The sequence below is a fragment of the Micropterus dolomieu genome, linkage group LG23, assembly GCF_021292245.1.
Source record: "Micropterus dolomieu isolate WLL.071019.BEF.003 ecotype Adirondacks linkage group LG23, ASM2129224v1, whole genome shotgun sequence".
Classification (NCBI taxonomy): Eukaryota; Metazoa; Chordata; class Actinopteri; order Centrarchiformes; family Centrarchidae; genus Micropterus; species Micropterus dolomieu.
In genome coordinates, this window is record NC_060172.1 from 17,132,832 (window position 1) to 17,155,128 (window position 22,297).

At 38.9% G+C, this 22,297-nt stretch overlaps 2 long non-coding RNA genes across 2 annotated transcripts in view; both read left to right on the plus strand.

The window, feature by feature from the left end:
* Positions 1 to 317: 317 nt before the first annotated feature.
* The window catches only part of LOC123962609, a 26,183-nt gene continuing 4,203 nt past the window's right edge, over positions 318 to 22,297 (plus strand). The window contains exon 1 of the long non-coding RNA XR_006823012.1: positions 318 to 385. This is a non-coding gene — a long non-coding RNA (uncharacterized LOC123962609). The remainder of the gene's footprint in view (positions 386 to 22,297) is intronic.
* LOC123962607 lies at positions 6,990 to 9,246 on the plus strand. Its single transcript, XR_006823009.1, has 3 exons — positions 6,990 to 7,323; positions 7,443 to 7,524; positions 8,148 to 9,246. It is a non-coding gene; the product is annotated as an uncharacterized LOC123962607 (long non-coding RNA).

The window sequence follows — 22,297 nt, forward strand, 5'->3', positions numbered from 1 at the left end:
AGTTGAAACATAATCCTGCATAAATCTTAAAGAGCTGGTTACAAAAGATAGGGATTTGGTACAGGAGACAGGCCCCAGATTGTGCTGTACTCTATGTGTTCTTCCTCTTGCTTAATGTGTTACTTGTCCTTAGGCCAAAAGCAAATTTGTTAAAATGTTTCATATTTTATGCTTGCCAAGGTGACACAGTCATTGTGCTTAGACAGAATTTGTGATTACATCATTGCATCAGTGTCTGCTTGCCTATTGTTGGACCAGAGCACTGTTGCAATGTTTTTCCTCATTTTGTGTGTTACCTTCTCCGTGCTCGGCTCAGTGTGAAATGATCTGAAGGATTGCTGTTATTCAATCATCCCATTTATTTTTGCTCTGACCTTTCCCAAAGGTGAGTTGGCTTTATTATGCTGGCACTCTCTCCTACGAAGAGTGCTCCTTAGATGCTGCACATCATTAGTCATTAAAAACTGTTAACTGTTAACAGATATGTGTGCCATTTGCTTTAGTGCCCCCTAAAAACAACTAATGAAGGGTAACAGAGGTTCTGTATAACTACATTTGTTAAGTGCGTGTGCGACAGTGAGTGTGTCCGATTTCCTGTACACACACATGCTGATCTGTCAGTTGATAGCAGCATTCAGTATTATGTTGTGAAGGAGAGCTCACTTTTCAGCTGACGTGGCGTAATGTTGTGTTCTTACTTGATTGCTATGCTGTCCTTGTCTCTGACAAAGCATTATCACCTTCCCTTCTATCTCCCTATCTCCCTTCCATCTATGGGCACCTGTCTGGCTGTTAGGGCTCCCTGGTGGTTAGAGGGACTGGCCCACTTATCCAGAGGTCACACTTACAATCAGAGCCAAAGCCATATCACAAAGTATATGTTGAGCAAAATGCCTTGAACAAAATGCAGAAGCCCTATCTTTGCAGTGCTTGGTTACATGTGTGTAGTAACCCTGGTATGCTGTATAAACACACCTTTGGAATGAATAAACCAAACTGCATGCAATGTTCCTCTCCAGCTAAGGTACATACATACATACTAACATACAAACATATATGATAGAATAATGTTGTGTGCACTTTTTTCTTGTTGACATTGAAATCGACCAATAACCTTGTTGTGTGAGTCTACATTTGTGCAAATGGTGATAATTGAAAGTGAAAGGAATTAAGATATATACCTGGCAGAGACAATTTAAGAAGCAGCTCTACTAGGTTTCTTATAATTAGAGTATAAGCTTACCCATGTTGATATAATTGGGTTCTGTTTCTTAAATATGCTAAATAATATGCTGGTTTGTACCCGCGGATTATTACCAGTTTAGGTGTCCTTGAGGAAGTCCTCCAGCTAATTTCTCTGACATCTTACGTGCACAATACAGTGTGTCTCTCAAAGTGCGATAAGCAATCAAATGGCTCATTATATGCTGTGTAATATGACTAAGTGCACCCTACTGCTTACAAAGTGACTAAATTCTGAATAATTGTCTTTTTTCATCCCATCTTTCACTTTGTTAAAGGATCTTTGCTCTTTGAAATTCTCAGTTTCAGATGAGCAGAATGTTGTAAATCTAATTGTTAATCATTTTCAAAGCTGCTCATTATAGTCCTGCATTTCTCTCTTAAGTTTTTATCATTGCTCCCCTCTGCAAGGAGATCAGTAAAATGGTAAGTTTCCCCTGCAGCACCTCTAGACATACTGGCGAGCCAATATCTTGCCAATGAAAACTTACTGTAAGCAGATGCATGGCAAACAGGATGTTAAAACTGAGGGTGGTGTCCTACAGTATACAGACATTAAATAAGCGATTCTTTCAATCTGGGCTAAAATATAAACATTTGACAGACAATTTGTTTTTAGAGGACTTCATCATATGCTGGGATTAGGCTGTTGAGTCAGATTAAATATGGCTTTACCCACTCCCACGTGTAAATATTATAAATAGGACAGGCAGCTGTAATATTGCAGTAGAAATAATAGCAGAAGACTTCTGCTGAAATAGATGGCCATCTGAAGAACCCTCTGGCCATGGGAAACAGACATTCTGCCGGGTAAAAATACACCCTCCAAGCTTGGGCCAATCTGTCACCTTGGACACAGTGTCTCCTATTTGTCTTTCCTCCATGTCTCTCTCTTTTTTTTGACTTACTTCTCCTGCCCTGCTCCTGCCTTCTACTGCACAGTCTGCAGGGTCTATTTCTGTTCAGTTCACTGAGATCCAGACAGGTTGGAGAAGCTCTATTTGTGCCTTCCAGTTGTCTGCATCGTGGGAGTCCAGCAGGCAATGTGCCCCTTAGTCTGCTGCAGACTTCCCCAGAGTCTACCCTTAATATAAGTACAAAGCTACGCCATATGAAAATGGGAAAATTAGCAGCCCTGTCATAAAGTCTGCTTTCATGATGCCTGCAATGTTCAGTTTTTATTAGGGCTGCAACTAATGATTATTTTCATAGTCAACTAATCTCTTAATTATTTATTCGATTAGTCAACTAGTCACGATTATTTTTGTCACCCCCTAACCCTAATTAAACCATTTAACTAATTAAATATCTTTCAAGTGAATTACTGATCTTACCTTACTCTCATTACCATTAAGTGAACAAGGTTTATTATTCAGAATGAACACTAGTATCAACGCCAGGGGGAAACAGGGGAAGAAGACAAGACAGCATTGGCTTCTCCTATAATTCATTGATTTATACTAACTTTAAAACTTTTAACTTTTTAACAAAGATTTTTTCTTTGGAACTATATAAAATAAAAACACATTAAAAGCAAGTACTATAACTACAACTGTACACTAACAATGTAGTTGTTTTAGAATAATAAAGCAACAGTCCCCTTTCATAATATTTCTGTAGTTTAATTTTTACAAAGTGCTTATAAGTTTTATAAGTGGAGAATGTTCTGTAGGTTACATCGTGAGCTAGATGTTTCTTAATTTACTTTAAAATGTTAAACCATTACACAGATTGTAATGACAGAATAAGAGCGGTACAAACATTGAAACACCTCAAAACTGCTTAACATTATATTTGGTGATGAAATAGCATACAAAACTTGTAAAAACAAAAAAAGTTCTCCTTTTTCTCTGTTGCTTTCCGCCTCTCGCATGAATACTTCTTCTTCGTGAGTAGTCTTACAGTCAAGCAGTCGTGGCAGACAGTGGAAGCGATACCGCCCTCAGCACTTCCTGTAGTGAATTGCTGTTAGAAATTAACAACCAGAAATGTTCTTAATAAGATTGCTATCTCTCCCTTAAACAACATCTCTGTAACGACGCGTCGACAATGAAATTTCACGTTGACAAATTTTTATAGTCAATGTCGTCGACAAATCGTTGCGGCCCTAGTTTTTATTGACATTGTCCGAAACTGTAAATCAGAATTAGCTTTATTTGCCAGGCATGTGTACACATACAAGGAATTTGACTTAGGATTGTACATTGCTCATGATGTGCATACTTATACAATAATACAATAATAAACAATCAGACACAGGCACTATATAGAGAACACATATATACACACACTATAAACAAAAACAATCTAGACAGACCAAGACAATAGTGCAATGAGCAGAGTGTAAAGGATGCAGGAGTAAATTATTATCATTAATTATTATTATTATTGTTGTTATGAACATGTCGGAGGTGGATGTGATATACAGGTACATCAGAGTGATGACCTGTGGGACTAAACTGTTCCCGTGTCTGTTGGTTTTGGCCTACAATGCCCTGTAGCCCCTACCAGAGGGGACAGTTGGAATAGATTGTGTCCGGGGTGAGAGGGATCTGCAGTGATGTTTCCTTCCTGTTTCTTGACTCTGGAAATGTATAAGTCCTGAATGGAGGCAGGTTGGCACCGATGATCTTTTTTGCAGTCCTGACTGTCCATTGTAGTCTGTTCCTGTCCTTTTTGGTGGCAGATCCAAACCAGACAGTGATGGACATGCAGAGGACAGACTGAATGATGGCTGTTTAAAAGTGGATCAGCAGCTCCTTAGGCAGGTTGAGCTTCCTGAGCTGACGCAGGAAGTACATCCTCTGCTGGGCCTTCTTGATGATTGTGTCAGTGTTGGGCTCCCACTTTAGGTCCTGGGAAATAGTGGATCCCAGAAACCTGAAGAATTCCACAGCAGACACAGGGCTGTTTAGAATGGTGATTGGGGGCAGAGTGGGGAGCTCCTCTTGAAGTCCACGATCATCTCCATAGTTTTGAGTGTGTCAAGCTTAAGGTTGTTCTGACCACACCACAGAGCCAGCTGATCAACCTCCCAAGTGTAGGTCGACTCATCACCGTCACAGAAGAGGCCGATGACCGTTGTCAGTGAACTTCATGTCTTAGGTTATAAAGATGGTGTTGTACTGGACTACATTTTATTGAGGCTTGCTCCGTGTTATTTGTCCTCCCTGTGACATATAAAAAAATTATACGTATAACTTAATTAATTTGTCAAAGTCAACAAAAACTGAAGATTATAGGCATCTTTAAAGTAGCCTTTATGATAGGGCTGTTGTATTGGATTGTATTAGATGGCCAGTGTATATACGGTACTGTACATATTCCATTTTTATCATTGTTTTGAAAATTGCACTATACTGTATTAGTAGTGCAAGCAAATTTAAGTCATTAGGCAGTTTAAGTAAAACACAGCAAGACATTTCATAGCAATTACAACGCATGTAGGCCTTCCCCTCTACATTTTAAGACTTCTGTAGCATGTTGTTAGAAAACAGAGAGCAGAAATAGAGTAAATTACTGAGATATACTGTGTCTAAATTTGGTAGTCAGGGCTCTCCTCTTCAAGGCAGAACAGGATGAATGTGGACCAGAGGCTCCCATGGGTAAGAAAACATCTGCCAGCCAAAACAAGGGGTGGGGGGTGAGCTTCTCTGCTGGCCACGGCAATACAGTATTTAGGCCTGCAGGTCTGTCACACAGCTACACTGCTGCTCACTCATCACTAATGTTTGGAAGTCACTATTTCTGCTGACGCCGGTATACCCTATTTTTTCCCCCATTCATACAGTGCAGAGGATTCTATGGCTCATTTTCTTTGGGAAAAGTCACACCTGCAGGCTACAAGGTTCTGAGTATCCTCATTGAAACTTGTGATTATTGATCCTTCGATCGGTGGGAGTGTGCCTGAGAGTGTAAAAAGCCTGTTGTTGACAATTGCAATTGCTGTATCTTGAGGATCATTTGACTTTATGTATGAATTAAAAGAGAACAATAGGGGAAAGATGAAGACATAAAGAACAGAGGGTGCAGACAAGCAGATAAAAGTATAAAGGTGAAATCACAGCTGAAGCATCTTCTGATAGCTGCAGGTAAAAGTTCCACTCAAGACAATATATTACACTTGTAATTTGATTATTAAGTTCTCTTAAAGCTGCAGTAGGCAAGAAACAGCTAAAAGTATCCAATTGAAAAAAAAATCCCCTGCCCCCCCCTCATTCGGACAGAATGAAATGATTGGCCGTGCCACAGATCCTGGATTTTTTTTCTTCGTTTTTGTTTCAAAGCATTTAATTTCCTGATTGCTGTTGGGATGTAAAGTCTCAACAAATTAGCAAAAACTGGTTCTGAAATAAATTTCCTACCCTAGCTTTCACACTGTAATAGGCCAGCTTATTGCCAGTGACATAGTTTTATACAAGTGTTATTTCTTTAATGTAGTGCTACATAAAACATTGTGGAAAGTGCTGGTTTCACCTGAAAATACTGCAGAGCCTAATATTTTATTTTCATAGTTTTGCATACACTCAAAATTGTGACATGATTAAAAGCCTTAGGAGAACAGCACACAACGAGCCTGCGATGTCCTCATTTCCCTCTGTCCTATCATATTTTGCACTCCACTGAATCTGCTCTCTACTCTTTAAGAGTTCACTGTTTTTGCTTTTTAACATTTAGCCATTCCCCGATGAAGGTACAGAATTAGATGCAGTGATAATTAGTTTTTTTTGTTGATGTGCATTTGCTGAACATTGTTTTTCTCTTAGGAAATCAGATGATACTAAACAAAAATTCAATACAGCAAATGGAGAAAACTTCTTCACCACTTGACAACAAATATGTTGCGTTTGAAACACAAGCATATTTAGAGTCATATTTACCAATTTCAAACGGAATTTGTAGCATAAAGGAATGTGTTGCAAATGCTGGTGCAAGTCTTCCAGAACAATTGAACTAAGATACATCATAACAGAAGTTTCATTAAGTCAAGTCCCACTATCATGAATCACATATTTCCCTCAGGGGGCTTTACAATCTGCATACACAACATACAACCCCCTCTATCCTTAGACCCTCTATTCAGATAAGGAAAAACTTTTAATGGGGAAATAAAGTAAAAGAATGGACATACATGATAACAAAATTATAAATGGATTGTCATTTGTAGAATATGGATACATTAAATCCTAAATAAATCCATTAAAAATTGATGGAACATGGTGCGCAATTAATTAAAGTCTTACACTGTTAATAAAAACGCAAAGAGATGTGGGATCACAAACCATCCAATTATAACTACAAAATTATTAGTATTCGAATACATGACAAAGAGCTCCAGTGAAACTGTATTGTCTGTCTTTTAGTTGGATTTTCTTTTGTTTTGTGATTCTCAGTTTTTCTTTGCTAGGTATCTACGGTAAATGGACACATGTTCTAGGGAGTGGGGTTCTGTGTTTTGTGGCTCTACTACTCTTCTATTGGTACAACAGACTAATTTCCTGCAACAATCAACTTTTTTAACAATCATTTTGTGTTTTGGAATATTAGCAACACTGTCATTAGATACTGTATTTTTGATGTTTAACATAAAAAAGGCCAATATCCTGATGTCTCTACAAACACAGCACACTCTAGAAGCCATGTCTTTTTTTGTAGCAACCATATAGCAACCCCCTAGAATCATCATAGCAGTAATTCCAAAACCCTAAGCAATACCCGACAAACCAACACTAGAAAACATCTGGCAACCACATTAAACACCCTGCAAACCACCTATCAACCTTCATGACCACTGCAAAGTAGAGCCCGACCGATCTATCGGCCGATATGAGCTAATTGCATTTAATCGGCATAGGCCATTTATAACGGCAGATATATGACAATTAAAAAAAACAAAAAGTCAGATCCTTCGCCCATGTCATGGGTGTTGCATAGTTTGCCCACCAGAGGGCGAGCTTCAGCTCCCCTGTTAACAACACTGCCTCACCACAAAAAGAAAACACAGAAGAAAACAATCAGCATACCGAAGTTTACCAGAGCTTAGTGCAGCATGTACCAAACATGGAGAGGGCTGTGTTAGCGGTGAGTAGGTCTTTTGTCACGTTAATTACATGACTTAAAATATTATAATATAATATATAAATTATTCATGACTTGCTAACCTTCCCGTTTCTCTGTGCCCTCTCCCGGCTTCCTACCAGTTCACAGCAGGTTGATGCCACGGTAGCTGGGTGTTGGAAGCTACGCTGCTGGCAGACGTAACTGGAGATTTATTCTGAAACAGTGTGGCTTTTCTAGTGAACGGTGCACATTTATCCCTAGTTCATCACTTCTAAATATTCTCTAAAATCTCGTACAGCAGCTCACAGCGCCGTTGCTAAATTAGCCACAAAGCTAATGCCGTGTTTATCAGTGGAGGAGCGCTAACGTCGTAATGAGCCGTTAAACTATAGTTTCTGGTGTATTCTAAATATATCTGCAAGCCGACTGTCTGCAATTAGTCGGCATGTCTGAAATGATTCAACCAGAGCGGACATGTAAATAAATGTGAGCTGAACAAGAAAATAACACGGATTCCTGTAGCTCCTCTTTGTATGACGTACATGTGAAACACTGTCAGAGCCGTAACGGCTCTGGTTGTAGTTATAACGTTAGTTAAATGAATCTCAAAGTTGCAGGTCCTCATTGTAGAGACTCATGTTGTATTAGATGCATTCAACAGCAGCTCACTGTATCATAAACAGCGTGATTTAGACAGATGATGAGAAATGGTTTCTCGCAGCTTTGGTTAAAAGAGTGCTGGTAAAGGGATGAACTGGATGTGAATGTGCAACATTGAAATTATGGCAGATTATGTGTAAAGTGAAATACACATGCTAATTCTCTCTCACTCTTTCTGTTTACAGATAGCTGAAAAAGTTGCATGTTCCAGCAACAAATATTTATTGATGTGCAATTGTTTACATGTTCACTTTTTGAGACAGTAATCTATTTTATTAACATAATCCATTTAGGAAAAGGTTTTATAGCCCACATACATACCAGCTTTCAATATCGGCAGTGTAGTTTATACAGTAAAGGGGTCTACTAGCCAAATCATTCTCTAAATCTAAATATCGGCTCTTTTTCACTTTAACATCAGCATTGGCCCCCAAAAACCCATATCAGTCGGGCTCTACTGCAAAGGGAATTTAACAATATACTTTTCAGCAGTTTAATAGTGAACACCTAGTAACACCTTTGCAACCTTTTAGCAACATATCAAAACAAACAAAACCTATTCCTGATAAATATTTCTTAAGCAGGATACAAATTTCCTTACAAAACATTTTCTAGCTAACAATAGAAGCTGTCCGGTAAGGTATGTGGCAAAATGTTCCTGTGACCGTGCAATGATCATCATGACCGAGATGGAGAAGTACTTCTGAGGCACTAGAAATGTAAATTTGACCATCAAAGATGATGACAGTTCGTGGGAGTTTTGTTAAACTTTGGAGAGTATATATTATAGCAGAAATGAAGGGTGACACGGGAGTGTGATGTGTGTTTTGTGGGGATAGAGGGGAGGGTGAAGAAATAGATTTAAAAGGCTATACACCTCATACTGCAGATTAAAATACATACACATATACAGTATAGGGAAAAGTTTTGGGGAAGAACTGTGAGAAAGGCTCCTTTTAGTTCTCCCAGTTATACAGTGGGGGAAAAAATTATTTGATCCCTGCTGATTTTGTACGTTTGCCCACTGACAAATAAATTATCAGTCTATAATTTTAGTGGTAGGTTTATTTGAACAGTGAGTGACAGAATAACAACCAAAAAAATCTGAAAAACGCATGTCAAAAATGTTATAAATTGATTTGCATTTTATGTAATGTATGTAAAGGATTCACTTTTATGCGCCTTTGTCAAGAAATCTGTCCAGGTGATCCTGTAGAATGATAATATTAAAATAAATATGGTCATCAAATGCCATTAAAATAAAAGTTACAATCTACAACTTAATCATGTTTGTTCTGATATCTGCTCCAACAACAGACTGACACTTTGTAAAAAACAAAAAAACAAAAAGAAAAGTAAAAAGCCATGAGCATGGAATGAATTTAACTTTCATAAATAAATCCTGATATTTTGATCACATTCTGTACGGCTTGCAGACAAAGTGCCAAACAGGGAACGCCAAAGACCAAGCTGTGTATTTGAATGTGCAACTATGATCTAGTGAAAAGTACTAGTGAAAAGTATTTGTAGCATTTTGTAGTATTGCAAATACAATTATTGGAAATCTTCAGTGCAATCAGTACAATGGAAACATCAAGGCATATGCTGTAATTAGTATATCAAATATGGCAGAGACATGATACTTAACAAAATGGCCTTTAACATTGTACAAAATAGTAAATTGTAATTATTAAATTATACAAAGTAAAAAGTTGTGATACTGTTTACTTCAGTGTGGGTGAAACTAATCTTACAGTCCTGGTTAACCTTACATGAAAGGTAAAGTTCAATACTTTACAGAATACTGTATGTTATTTGTAGAACAAAATGGCACATACTGACCTTTATCTGTGATTGTTTAAATACACAGGCTGTCTTTCACACTGAATCTATATTCTTGTTTTTAATGGAGAAACACAGAAAGAAGGAGCAAATGAAAGAGTCCATCAGCAGTCCTTCATGTCTGTGCCCTGCGCTCGTAAAAACTTGTTCCGACAGGGTTACAAGCGCTATGAATCCCTGTTTATGAAACTAACCAGGCCTCTGTTACAGTGTTCACTCCACAGTTAGCTGTGCAAAAAGCCAGTTTATTATCTCAAAATGAAATATTCTTTATTTCTTACCGCATCATTATATTTGGCCTTTGTCTGACTCACAGGCTATTTTCTCTCCGCTTTGCATCTGCTCGTTTTTTGGCAGAGTTGCTGGAAACAAATTGCTATTTCCCACATGAAAGGTCATGGCTTTGAAAAAACAACTGTAAGCTTTTAAAATGATGTTAAGCTAGTGAGACTGAAGAAAGCATAAGGTGGCAATGCTTTAGAATTTGACAATGAGCAGAGACAGTGTTGCACTCACAAGAAAGAACATTTCACCATCCATTTTTGTTTAAGTAAAAAGGGGATGGAAATGCAATGATATAATGGGGCCAAACAGTAGGCGGTTGCATATTTTTTAATACCTCTCCTGGAAAATGGAGATGTATTTAAGCCTTTTGAAGGTGCTGCCGGTAACAATTGGTGATGTTATTTGTGCTGCTATACTTTCTATACTTTTTCTATACTTCTAAATTCAAGCAATGACACCTGGGAAGTTTCAAGGTAACAACATGCAGGTGCAGGTTGATATCCTCAAAGAATCCTGAAATACTTGAACTCGAACCTCAAATTGCTCCTGATTACTGTGCCATGGGGGGACAAAAACAAGCTCTGGTGAAGTGCCGACGAGCCGTGTAATGTGTGAATTACTGCTGTAAAGGAGAAATAAAGTTCCTGCTGACGGAACGCTGCAACGACGTCTTCTTGACTGGCAGAGTGGCCCGGACTGCTAAAGCTAGTTACCAGCTGCGAGCCAGACTAAGTTAATCATTGAACGCCAGTCTGTTCTCAACTACGGTTCAGAGCAGAAAGCTGGGAAGGTAACATAGTGTAAAGCACTTTGAGTGATCAGAAGACTAGAAAGACATTTTGCCTACTTCTTAAAAGCCTAAACCATCTGCCATCTTTACTATATCGACAATTCTTTATGTCAATTCAGGGGGACAGATTGAGACTGAATGAATACTTTTTAGCATAAGATGCCACATTCGTTTAATGCACTTTCATCAACAGCTGCTACTTTTAGTATAGACACCATGATTAATCCATCAGCCCTGGTTGAGAAGCTGCAGACAATAGGTTTTGGCATTTGGGGTTCGCACTGTATGTTTATGTGCCTTTCTTGATGTCTAGAGGATTGTGCCAAAAAAGCATCTGTGTGGCACAAGGGAGGGCTGACAGCAGCTGGATATAAACTGCTGTACATTAATAGAGACAACGTTGTTGCTTATTATAAGAGATCAGACTAACAAAGTAAAAAACATTTTGCGCATGTATTTTAAACTAAACTTAATTAACTACAGTAATTGAGAGCTGCAGCCAGATACAAAATGGCATTTGCTCTTTTAATGAAGTAGACAAGATGAAGCTATTACCAACAAGCTTAAAAGTGGATTATATCGACGTATGTAGGTTGACATTGCATGCTGAGAGAAGATTCAAGACAATAAAACAGCCATGACAGCTGCAGAGACCAGTGGCACATTATCCATTTGTGTTGCTTACATGTGCCTCCAGCCCACAGGATTGAAAATAGTAGTTTAAAATAATTTGTATCTTTGGCAATATTGTTGTTTTACATTCATAAAGCTAGATTGAATTGAAAATACCTGAAGGATCAACAGGGTCCTGTTGCTGCAAAAGTCTTACTGCCTTGTAAACACAGAGCAGCGCAAACTGCAAGGTGTTTGTGTAAACCCAGGGGATTTTCCAGAGGAAGCGAGAAACACCTTAAACTGAGGTCAGCGGGGAACTTAGTCCTCAGAAGAATCTGTCACACATATTTCTGCAAGTACTTTGTGGTTGTTTGACGTGAGACCAAAGCTACTCACCTGGGAGCACTGGTATAAATGGCATCCGTTTTCTATTTTAAGAACACAGAATTAAGTAAGGCTGTATTTGGTCAGTTTGGTTGAGATCTTACCATCACACACCAAGGTTGAATTTGCAAAACATCAGAGATTCCACTTGTTTCCTGTATTTTACATTTACTTTCTCAGATTAGAATAAGTGAGGTCAAACAATCAGTGCAGTTTGAATCTTAACTTCAGTAACATCATTTAAGGTTCTGCGGTGAAAGAGCGTGATATCCATCCGTGTTAGAGTGCAAACATTACAAAATGATTAATAAAGAATCACTACAGTTTTGTATTATACTTTTGTTAAAGCACACTTCAACATCATTGTAGCTGGCAACATTAATTCCCTGCAAGCCTGCTGTCTTAGCTTTCTTAGAACATTTCTTAGTGGAATAGTTTCAAATTTGGGAAAAGAGGCTAATATGCATTTTTTGCCAAAAGATAGATGAGAAGATAGATATCACTTTCATGTCTGTAGTGTGAATATTAAGGTACCACCAGCAACCATTTGCTAATATTAAAGGCTTAAGAGGACAAAACGGCTAACCTGGCTCTCAAAAGTTAAATATATCTGCCAAAAACCTACACATCTAAAGCTCATATTAACTGGTAGTGTCTCGTTTGTTTAATTCATACAAAAAATTAAGTGTAAAAACTTTAGTTCATACCAGACTATTTACCTGGGGCAGTAACTTCTTTGACTCTCTGCTGGTTTCCTCACAGTGACTACAAAGCTCCAAGAAATAGTCCAACCTCCTGTTGGAGTATGTACAGATTGAACAAATGAGATATAACGTGTTAATTTGTGAGTTTTTGAGCAGCTGGTAGAATTTGTTACATTTGGACAGGGCCAGGCTAGCTATTCCCCCCTGTTTCAAATCATTTGAGCTAACCGGCTGCTGGCATATTTACCACACAGACATGAGAGTGCCATTGATCTTCCCATCGATCTCTCAGCAAGAAAGCAAATAAGCGCATTTCCCAAAACACAAACTATTCGCTTAATGTTTCCTTTGATTTCTGGTGCTGCAAGTCTACTCAAAAGCTACTCTTTCTTGTGTAAACAAACACAAGGTCTTTACCAAAACCATCTCTACATTTTTATGACATCTCTGCACTTTTGTTCTAAAATGTCAACAAAGTAGTATTTTGAAATTAATCTTGAGGTGTGTTGTCATCAGAAGAGCTGCGCGCTGGGTCATGTGTGACCTTAAACAGAAGCGTGCAACTCTTACCACCCTCTCTAAACCTTAATTTACCAAACATCAGTACATTAAATACATGAAGCTGAAAATAAAGCACATCTGAAGCAATGCATTGGAAGACTGGAAGATTGTGGAAAACACAAAGGGAATCCTTCACCTCATTTCTTTTTTTGGTAATAATGTAAACATTTTTATATGGTAATGTATTTTTAACTAAATATGCATAGATATGTTTTGTGGAGGTGCTTAAGGGGATGCAAAATAACTCAAATGCACTAACCTCTTAAGCATTTATTTTACTTGGGTCAATGTAGAAAATCCCACCAATGTGTTGTGAGGCAGCTCATTCGGCCTTTCAGCACTCTGCGCATGCGTTGGCGTCTGTAGCCACCTGTCGGAAGCTCCGTATTAAACCGAACTCTTATCCAGTTTTAATCCACACTTTTTCGTTACATTTTTCATATCCTTTTTGTTTAACGTTTTTAAATTAAGTTTTACGTGGTTCAAGGATTTTAGTCATCCGACTTGGATTTTAAGCTAGATGACCGTAAAAACGCTATCAACACTACTGACCACAACAAAGCTCCGGCAGCTATGCTAGCCGAGATAACTCTGCCCCATGAGGACTGCACACTCCTTAAGAAAGCGAACAAAAAGATTGCTGACCTTATGGAGGACATCCGACGACTTTCAGAGGAACTCAAAGAGAAAGATTCCCTGCTGACTGGCTTTATGGATGTGGCTTCAGTACAAGCCAAACAGATTGTTTCTCTTAGCGCAACCGCTAACATCCAGGACACCGTGCTATGGGAGCCCTCTCCCCTCCCAAGGCTTTCTTCCTGCTCGACTCCGAAGCATCAGTCAACCTGGACTGAAGTGGTGGTCCGTGGCTGCAAGAGAGGCTCAGATGGGGCTGCCTCTCCTCCGCACATCGGCCTCTCCAACCGCTATGCAGCCCTGTCTGACAACACTCCGGTCCAACCAGTGGATGCACCTGCGGCTACGAGTCTCCCTGATACGGATCTCTTTCAACGGACAGTGGCTGCCGACACTGTTGCAGCTCCTTCACCGGCTACATCTCCTCCTACATGGTGACTCCATAACCAGAAACATCCGTTTCTTTAACGCTACCACTCACTGCTTCCTCGGTGCCACCACTGCTGACATTTTAAAAAAACTCCAGGACCTGATGCCGTCGCTCCCGTCCTCCATCACAAGAGTGATAGTCCATGTGGGAACAAATGACACAGCTCTTCAGCAGTCTGGGCTGACAAAATCAGATTTTAACCGTCTTTTTAACTTTTTAAAGCAGTCTGGAAAGTCCGTTTTTATCTCTGGTCCCATTCCCACAGTTGGTCGCGGTGCTGGCCGCTTCAGTAGACTCCTTGGCCTCCACGACTGGCTCCAGTCAGCTGCAGGGCTCACGGTGTGTGTTATGTGGATAACTTTAATATTTTCTGGCAAAGAATGTCTCTTTTTGATACAGACGGACTTCACCCAAACAAACGGGTCTCAGAAATGTTAGCTGCTCACATACAGCATGTGGTGCGGTCCACACATGATTTACCTGAATGACTAATCATTCATGCAGCACACCTGGACGCACCACCGCTCACTGAACAGATCTCTGCCTCACTGCCACTAACAACTGTCTCCACCTGCTGGCATGTAAAGCCATCTGCTCCCAGCGCTGTTCCAAAGACTTCTCTTCCTGTCATCATCACGCATAGACCAGTAAACCGAAATGTGCACATCCCACACAGAAATATTAGTAATCTCTTAAGGATTAGGACAACTGCACCAACTTCAGCACCCAGAACAAACTCATTTAAAATGGCTCTCTTCAATGTGAGATCACTGTCAAGTAAGACTTTTATCTAAAATGATTTTATCTTGTCTGCAAATCTAGATTTTATGTTTTTAACTGAATCCTGGTTGCAAATGAATGACTATAGCCAGCTAGCTGAACTGTGTCCGCCTCAATATGATTGTTTTAGTCAACCGAGGGTCAGTGGTCGTGGTGGTGGGCTAGTGAGCGTGTATAGGAAAAATTTTAAATGTCATCAAGTACGCTGTGATGAATTTAACTCCTTTGAAGTTCTCACTCTTAAAGTTGGAGGGCTGCAACCTATCATATTTGTTATAATTTATCGCCCCCCAAAACCGCCTGGAGGATTTTTATCAGAACTTCCTGAATTTTTATCTACTCTGGTTTTAAATTATGACAGAACTGTTCTTTGTGGCGATTTTAATATTCATGTTGATGACCCCAATAATGTTAATGCAACTGACTTTTTAAATATGGCCACTTCTTTTAACTTCAAACAACACGTCAAAGGGCAAACACATAACCGTGGTCATACACTGGACTTGGTTTTTACCCTGGGTGTCAGCATTTCCTCGGTGGAATTGGTGGACATGACCATATCTGACCACAGATGTATTGTTTTTAGCTGCGATTCGCCTGTTACTCATGCCTCACCAAGCTCCGTGTGTTGTCGCATCTTTAATGAACAAAGTGTTTCAAAGTTTTAGGCATTCTTTCAGAGCCAAAGCCAACACCTGTCTGATTCCAACACCAACAATCTGGTCGATCACTTCAATCATATCTGCTTGTCGTCACTAAATATTACTGCTCCTCTAAAGGTTAGGCCTACGTCTAAAGCTAGTAAGCAACCCTGGATAAATGACAGCATTCGCAGCCTAAAAAGGGAATGCAGGAAAGCAGAGCGCAGATGGAAAAAATCCAGTCTCCAAGTCCATTACCTCAGTCTGAAGGATTTATTAATTAACTACAATAACATGGTTAAGGATGCGAGAACACACTATTTTTCTGAACTCATTACTACACATAAACACAATCCCAGGTTTCTGTTTAAGACTGTGGATCAACTGGTAAACCCAACCCCTCCCTGTGCCTCAGCTGGAAGTAATGATGACTGTGAATTGTTTTTATCTTATTTTACCAATAAGGTGGTGTCAATCAGAGCCTCTATTACCCCCGCGGCCTCTTACTCAGAGGTTCCTCACCAGCAACAAGAGAGTTTTAACCAGTTTTATCTCATCGACTTGTCTGAGCTTTTAAAAACAGTATCACAAATGAGAGTGTCCTCCAGCCCACTTGATGGAATACCTACAAAGTTTTGACTGAAAGTAATAGATTCTGTAGGGCCCCATTTGATCTCTGTTTTCAACAGCTCCCTATCTACTGGTTGTGTCCCTGATTATTGTAAAACGGCTTGCGTGAACCCACTTTAAAAGAAACCTGGTTTAGATCCCTCCCTTTTGCCTTTTATTGCAAAGATTCTAGAAAAATTGTGTCCAAACAGCTGCTCACTGTACTGGAAAATAACAAAATATTTGAAAAGTTTCAATCTGGTTTTAGGAAGTACCACAGCACTGAGACTGAACTGCTTAAAGACACCAATGACCTCTTAATGTCTGCTGATGAAGGCATGTGCTCAGTCCTTGTACTCCTGGACCTTAGCGCTGCTTTTGACACCATTGATCACAACATCATGTTAGACAGACTGAGGCACTGGGTGGGGATCTCTGGTACTGCCCTAGAAAAGTTTTGCGTGTCTGTAAACAACTATGTCTCTTCATTCTGTCCAGTTAAATATGGTGTGCCTCATGGGTTGGTCTTAGGACCCATTTTGTTTTCCTTGTATCTGCTTCCCCTTGGACATATTATCTGTAAACATGGCATTTCTTTTCATATTTATGCTGATGACACACAAATGTACTTGCCCGTCAGATCCACAGACCCTGGAATGCTGAGTTCACTTACCGACTGCCTTTGTGAAGTTAAAAAATGGATGTCAAATAATTTCCTCCAGCTGAATTCAGACAAAACAGAAATCCTGGTCATGGGGTCCCAGCAGATGGCAAAACAAATACTGCCATCTGCTGGTTCCCTAGTAAATCACATTAAGCCTTTGGCAAAGAACCTTGGTGTTTGGTTTGATGGTAATTTAAATTTCGAGCAGCACGCAACAAAGCTTGTTCAATCATGTTTTTATCAACTTAGAAATATAGCAAAAATTCGATCTATGTTAACTTTTAAGGACACCGAGACCATTTTACACGCCTTCATCTCATCACACCTGGATTATTGCAACAGCCTTTTCACCTGTTTAACCCAAAAATTATTACTCCTATTTTAGCTTCATTACACTGGCTTCCAGTATGTTTTAGAATTGACTTTAAAATTCTATTAATCATTTTTAAAGCTCTTCATGGCCTCTCGCCTTGTTATATTTCTGCACTTCTAGTCCCATACACACCAGCACATACCTTGAGATCCTCGGGCAGAGGTCTGTTGTCTGTTCCAGAGTCTCGACTGAAAACTAAAGGGGACAGAGCGTTTGCTGTCAGGGACCCGAGGCTCTGGAACAGCCTGCCCGAGGAAATCAGGTCGGCTGAGTCAGTGAACTCTTTTAAGTCCCTTCTTAAAACATACTTTTATAGGAGAGCCTTTCCCGATCTTATTTGACTTTTTATTTATCAGTTTTATTTTATTCTATTTTACTTATTTTATATTTATCTTAAACGGGTATTTTAGTCTTTTCAATGTTTTCTTGCTTTTATCTTGTATTGTTTTTGTATTATTGTCTTTTGGTTATTATTGTCTTTATACTTGTTAAAGCACTTTATAACTTGTTTTTGAAAAGTGCTCTACAAATAAACATTATTATTATTATAAAAGGTGATGAATAATACATGTAGACTGTAAATACAGGTGTGTTTAATCAAGAGGAATAATTCACAGTTTATTTGGTAAGCACAAGATTGAATATTTGTGCAGCTTTATGTACAAAGCTGCTACTTAAACAAAAATGTAACAAGAGTGCATAGATTATAATGTCCCTTACATTATTATGCATGTATAGACTCTTTCCATCTTTCTCATTCACAAGCGAATTTATTCATTTTAAATGACACACTGAGTTGAAGTATCTGAGCAGTCTTGGAAAATATCTGTGAGTGAAATCATTAACAAAGGGTAAACCACAAGCCAATTGAATTGTCTTTTTAGGACTGTTCAATTCAACAATTGTGAACTATAAATATGAACTAGTTCATTTTAATATTTGTGAACTGAACTTTGAGCTAGCTCTTGTGAAGTGTGAACTTGCTGTCCTGTACATTTTAGAGATATGACCAACTGATCAGATTATAAGCAGTGTTGATATAGGAAAGCAATAAAGATACATTACTGACAATGGCCTATTTTTGCAAAGTTCTGCAAGACTAGAACTGTTGTTTTATTTTATTGCACATTAAATAATTGGGAACACTTCAGAAACAATGTTGCTCTGTAGCTTTCAAAGTTCACACAGCTTGAGGCAAAAGATGATATATGCTTTCAAGCGATTTACCAGTAAGATGTCTGTTGTTCTTGTTGCACATTTGAAACAGCATATTTATAACCAAATGGTTTTCAAATCTTACAGATGAATAATTACTTCTTCCATGCAAGCATGGTTTTCCCACACTTTCAAAATAATGAGCATCTTGAATCGCAAACTCTTCCTCTTGAGGCTCAGCTCCAGGACCACTTCTTCTACTGATGGAGTACTTCTTATGTCTCCTGTGATTTTATCCATTCTTCTGTTTCACTATTGATTTTCTCCAACGGAGCTTGCACTACATCTTGTAGGAAATGGGTGAAAAGTGTGTTGCTCTGTCAGTGACCTGGCCTTGATAGAACCCTGCTGTAATGGACATATACCTACATTTTTTATATATACACTTAGCTTGCACTCGAAATTTTAATAAGTAACTAGGATGCTCAGTAACACGGTAAGTCAGCCACATTCGTATACATACAGACTTAAATTAAGTGAAGGAAACAGGACTTTTATTCTTACCTTTAACAAAACAGCTCTGCTTGACAGCTCCAAACCACTGCCACTGGGGCACAATTTGGTAGAGACACGATTTGCAGTGAACCGTTTTGCAGTGACCATCGTTTGCGGTGGGTAGTTGTTGCACCCCTGGAGCACACCCTTAGTTAGACTGCCTCTCCACAGCTGGCCCTGGCCCACTCTGCCTTTTTGTTTGGTCCAATAATCGGTAATAACTGGGAGTGTTTTGTTAAAAATAAAATAAGTAACTTGTTTGCCAAATTTGTAAAACTTTTATATTCCATTGTAATATTATTATATATTTTTATAATTCACCATCCTCTTTTTAGGCACTTCCAGTTACCGATTATCAATAAATAAGTTATTCTTTTGTCTCTGTCTTACTTACCTGTGTAGCCTTTGTATAAAGGTTTAGTCACAGTAGAAATAGAGCATTTCCTGGGGTGGAAGTCCCCAGGTGGCGTTGTCGGATAGTTAGATTCTGGTGGTGGTCCTCTTTTAGCAGCACCACCAGCCTGGCCACACTTTACACTCTGCTCATTGCACTATTGTCTCGGTCTGTCTATATTATTTTTGTTTATAGTGCGTGTGTGTATATACAGCGGGTGAAATAAGTATTGAACACGTCACCATTTTTCTCACTAAATATATTTCAAAAGGAGCTATTGACATGAAATTTTCACCAGATGTTGGTAACAACCCAAGTAATCCATACATACAAAGAAGTTCAGAAATAAAGTTATGTGTAGTAATGTGAAATGACACAGGGGAAAAAGTATTGTTTCCCTGTGTCATCCCGGTGCCAACCTTCCCTCCATTCAGGACTTTCCAGAGTCAAGAAACGGGAAGGAAACATCACTGCAGCTCCATCTCACCCCACACACAACCTGTTCCAGCTTCTCCCCTCCGGTAGGAGCTACAGAGCACTGTATGCCACAACCGACTCAGGAACAGTTTCTTCCCACAAGCCATCACTCTGATGAAGAGCTGACTCTGACTCCCAGTGTCAGGAACACCTTCTGTGCAATAAACCAGTAACTCTGTCTCTACTCAGCCACCTGTTTACTGGTTAAAACTTTTTATTCAGCATTCTCTATTTCAGAGCTGTTCATATTGTCATTTTGTATATACCAAATCCACCTACCTCAAGTACGTAACACCTGCACATAATACTTATTTATTCCAGCATCCTTTGCACTATGCTCCACCGCACTGTGTACATGTGTACTTGTATGTACTTTAAAATCAATTCTCTGACAGACCGGAAGCCAGAGTAAAGACCTCAGAACTGGAGTGATGTGATCCACTTTTTAGGTCTTAGTGAAGACTCGAGCAGCTGCGTTCTGAATCAGCTGCAGCTGTCTGATCAATTTTTTTAGGGAGCCCTGTAAAGACACTGTTACAGTAGCGGAGTCGACTAAAGATAAATGCATGGAAAAGTTTTTCCAGATCCTGCTGAGACATAAGTCCTTTAATCCTTGAAATATTCTTCAGGTGATAGTAGATTGACTTTGTAATTGTCTTAATGTGGCTGCCTAAATTCAGGTCTGAGCCCATGACAACACCAAGATTTCTGGCTGGGTTTGTGGTTCTTAACATTACCAATTGAAGCTGAGCGCTGAGCACGTTTTTCCTTTGTTCCAAAAACAAGAACTTCAGTTTTATCTTTATTTAATTGAAGAAAATTCTGGCACATCCAATTGTTAATTTGTTCAATACAGTTACTCAGCGCTTGTATGGGATCATAGTCGCCTGGTGATATGGTTAAAATAAATTTGTGCGTCATCTGCAAAATTATGTTAACATATTTTGTTGTTTTTCATAATCTGAGCCAGTGGAAGTGTGTAGATGTTAAACAGAAGAGGTCACAGAATGGAGCCTTGGGGAACTCCACTCATTTTTCTTAGCTCAGATGTGTAATTACCTATAGACACAAAGTAGTCCCTGTCCATTAAGTAGGATTCAAACCAGTTTAGTACTGTGCCAGATAGTCCTCCAACCCAGTTTTCAAGTCTGTCGAGTAATGTGTTGTGGTCGACCGTGTCGAATGCAGCACTGAGATCCAATAAGACCAAGAAATTCTGCCACTATCAGTGTTCAAATGGATGTCATTTAAGACCTTAACAAGAGCCGTCTCAGTGCTGTGGTGTGGTCGAAATCCTGACTGTAAGAAATCAAAACAGTTATTAAATGCCAAGAAAGCACTGTAGAAAAACAGCTTTTTCAATGATTTTACTTAAAAATAGCAGATTTGTAACTGCTCATTAGTGGCGTGTCTAAATTGCTCTTTTTTAAGAGTGGCAATGACTACAGTTTTCAAGGCCTGTGGGAAGAAACCTGAGAAGAGAGACATGTTGACAATTTGTAGTAGATCTGAGGCCATGCAGTTAGAAACATTTTTGAAAAAAACCTGTGGGCAGAATATCAAGGCAGCAGGAGGAGGATTTCAGATATTGTATTATGTCCTCCAGGTTGTTATGGTTGATAGAGTCGAATTGTACACTTATTAACTACACTTCTAAGTAGTTGCTGTCGTAGTTTTCAGCGTTTTTTGTTGTGATTTAAGAAATATTGAAAAATATTTATGTGGAGAGAGTCATGTATATATAAATCAAATCAATTCTTCAGTGTGTATTAATAAAAAGGTGAGAGGTCAGAAAAAAACTTTACCTGGTAGTCCTTGATTAACTCCTGTCTTTTCATCAAGGTAGAGAATGAGGCCTCTGATCACAGCTTCTCTTCAGGACTCAGTGCTGCTGTCCTACAAATATATAAAATAAAAGATTATCTTACAAGTATAGATATCAGAATGCTACAACATTAAACTAACAGCTACAATGTTAAAAGTACATGCCTCGTTTATGATGTCAAGGGTCTCATCAAATTTCTTCCTAACAGCTCCTCGGTCCGTGTATCTTTTGGTCATTTGATTTTCCTTTTAGAAACAGGTATTAAAAAACAAAAAACAAGTGGCTATTTGATTTTTTTTTGTAATATACAAAAATTAAAATTAAAATACAAAGTATTTCTCTTTTTTAGTGTCAAAAATGAACAAGTGAAATATACAAAATAATTTGAGTTTCTTTTTGTTTTTTGAATAACAAAAAATAAAATCACCGGAAAACAGAAACAGAAAAAGGCTCGTTTGTTCGTAACAAGAGCGCCAAATTTGACAGGGTACCGGTGTTGTTGTAGCCCAGAATAAAATGTCTTTAGAACATTACTCAGCTATGATTTTAGACATGGCAAAACAAGGCCAGTCATCCACAGAAATCTCAGCGCAGATATCACAAGTAAGTGGGGGA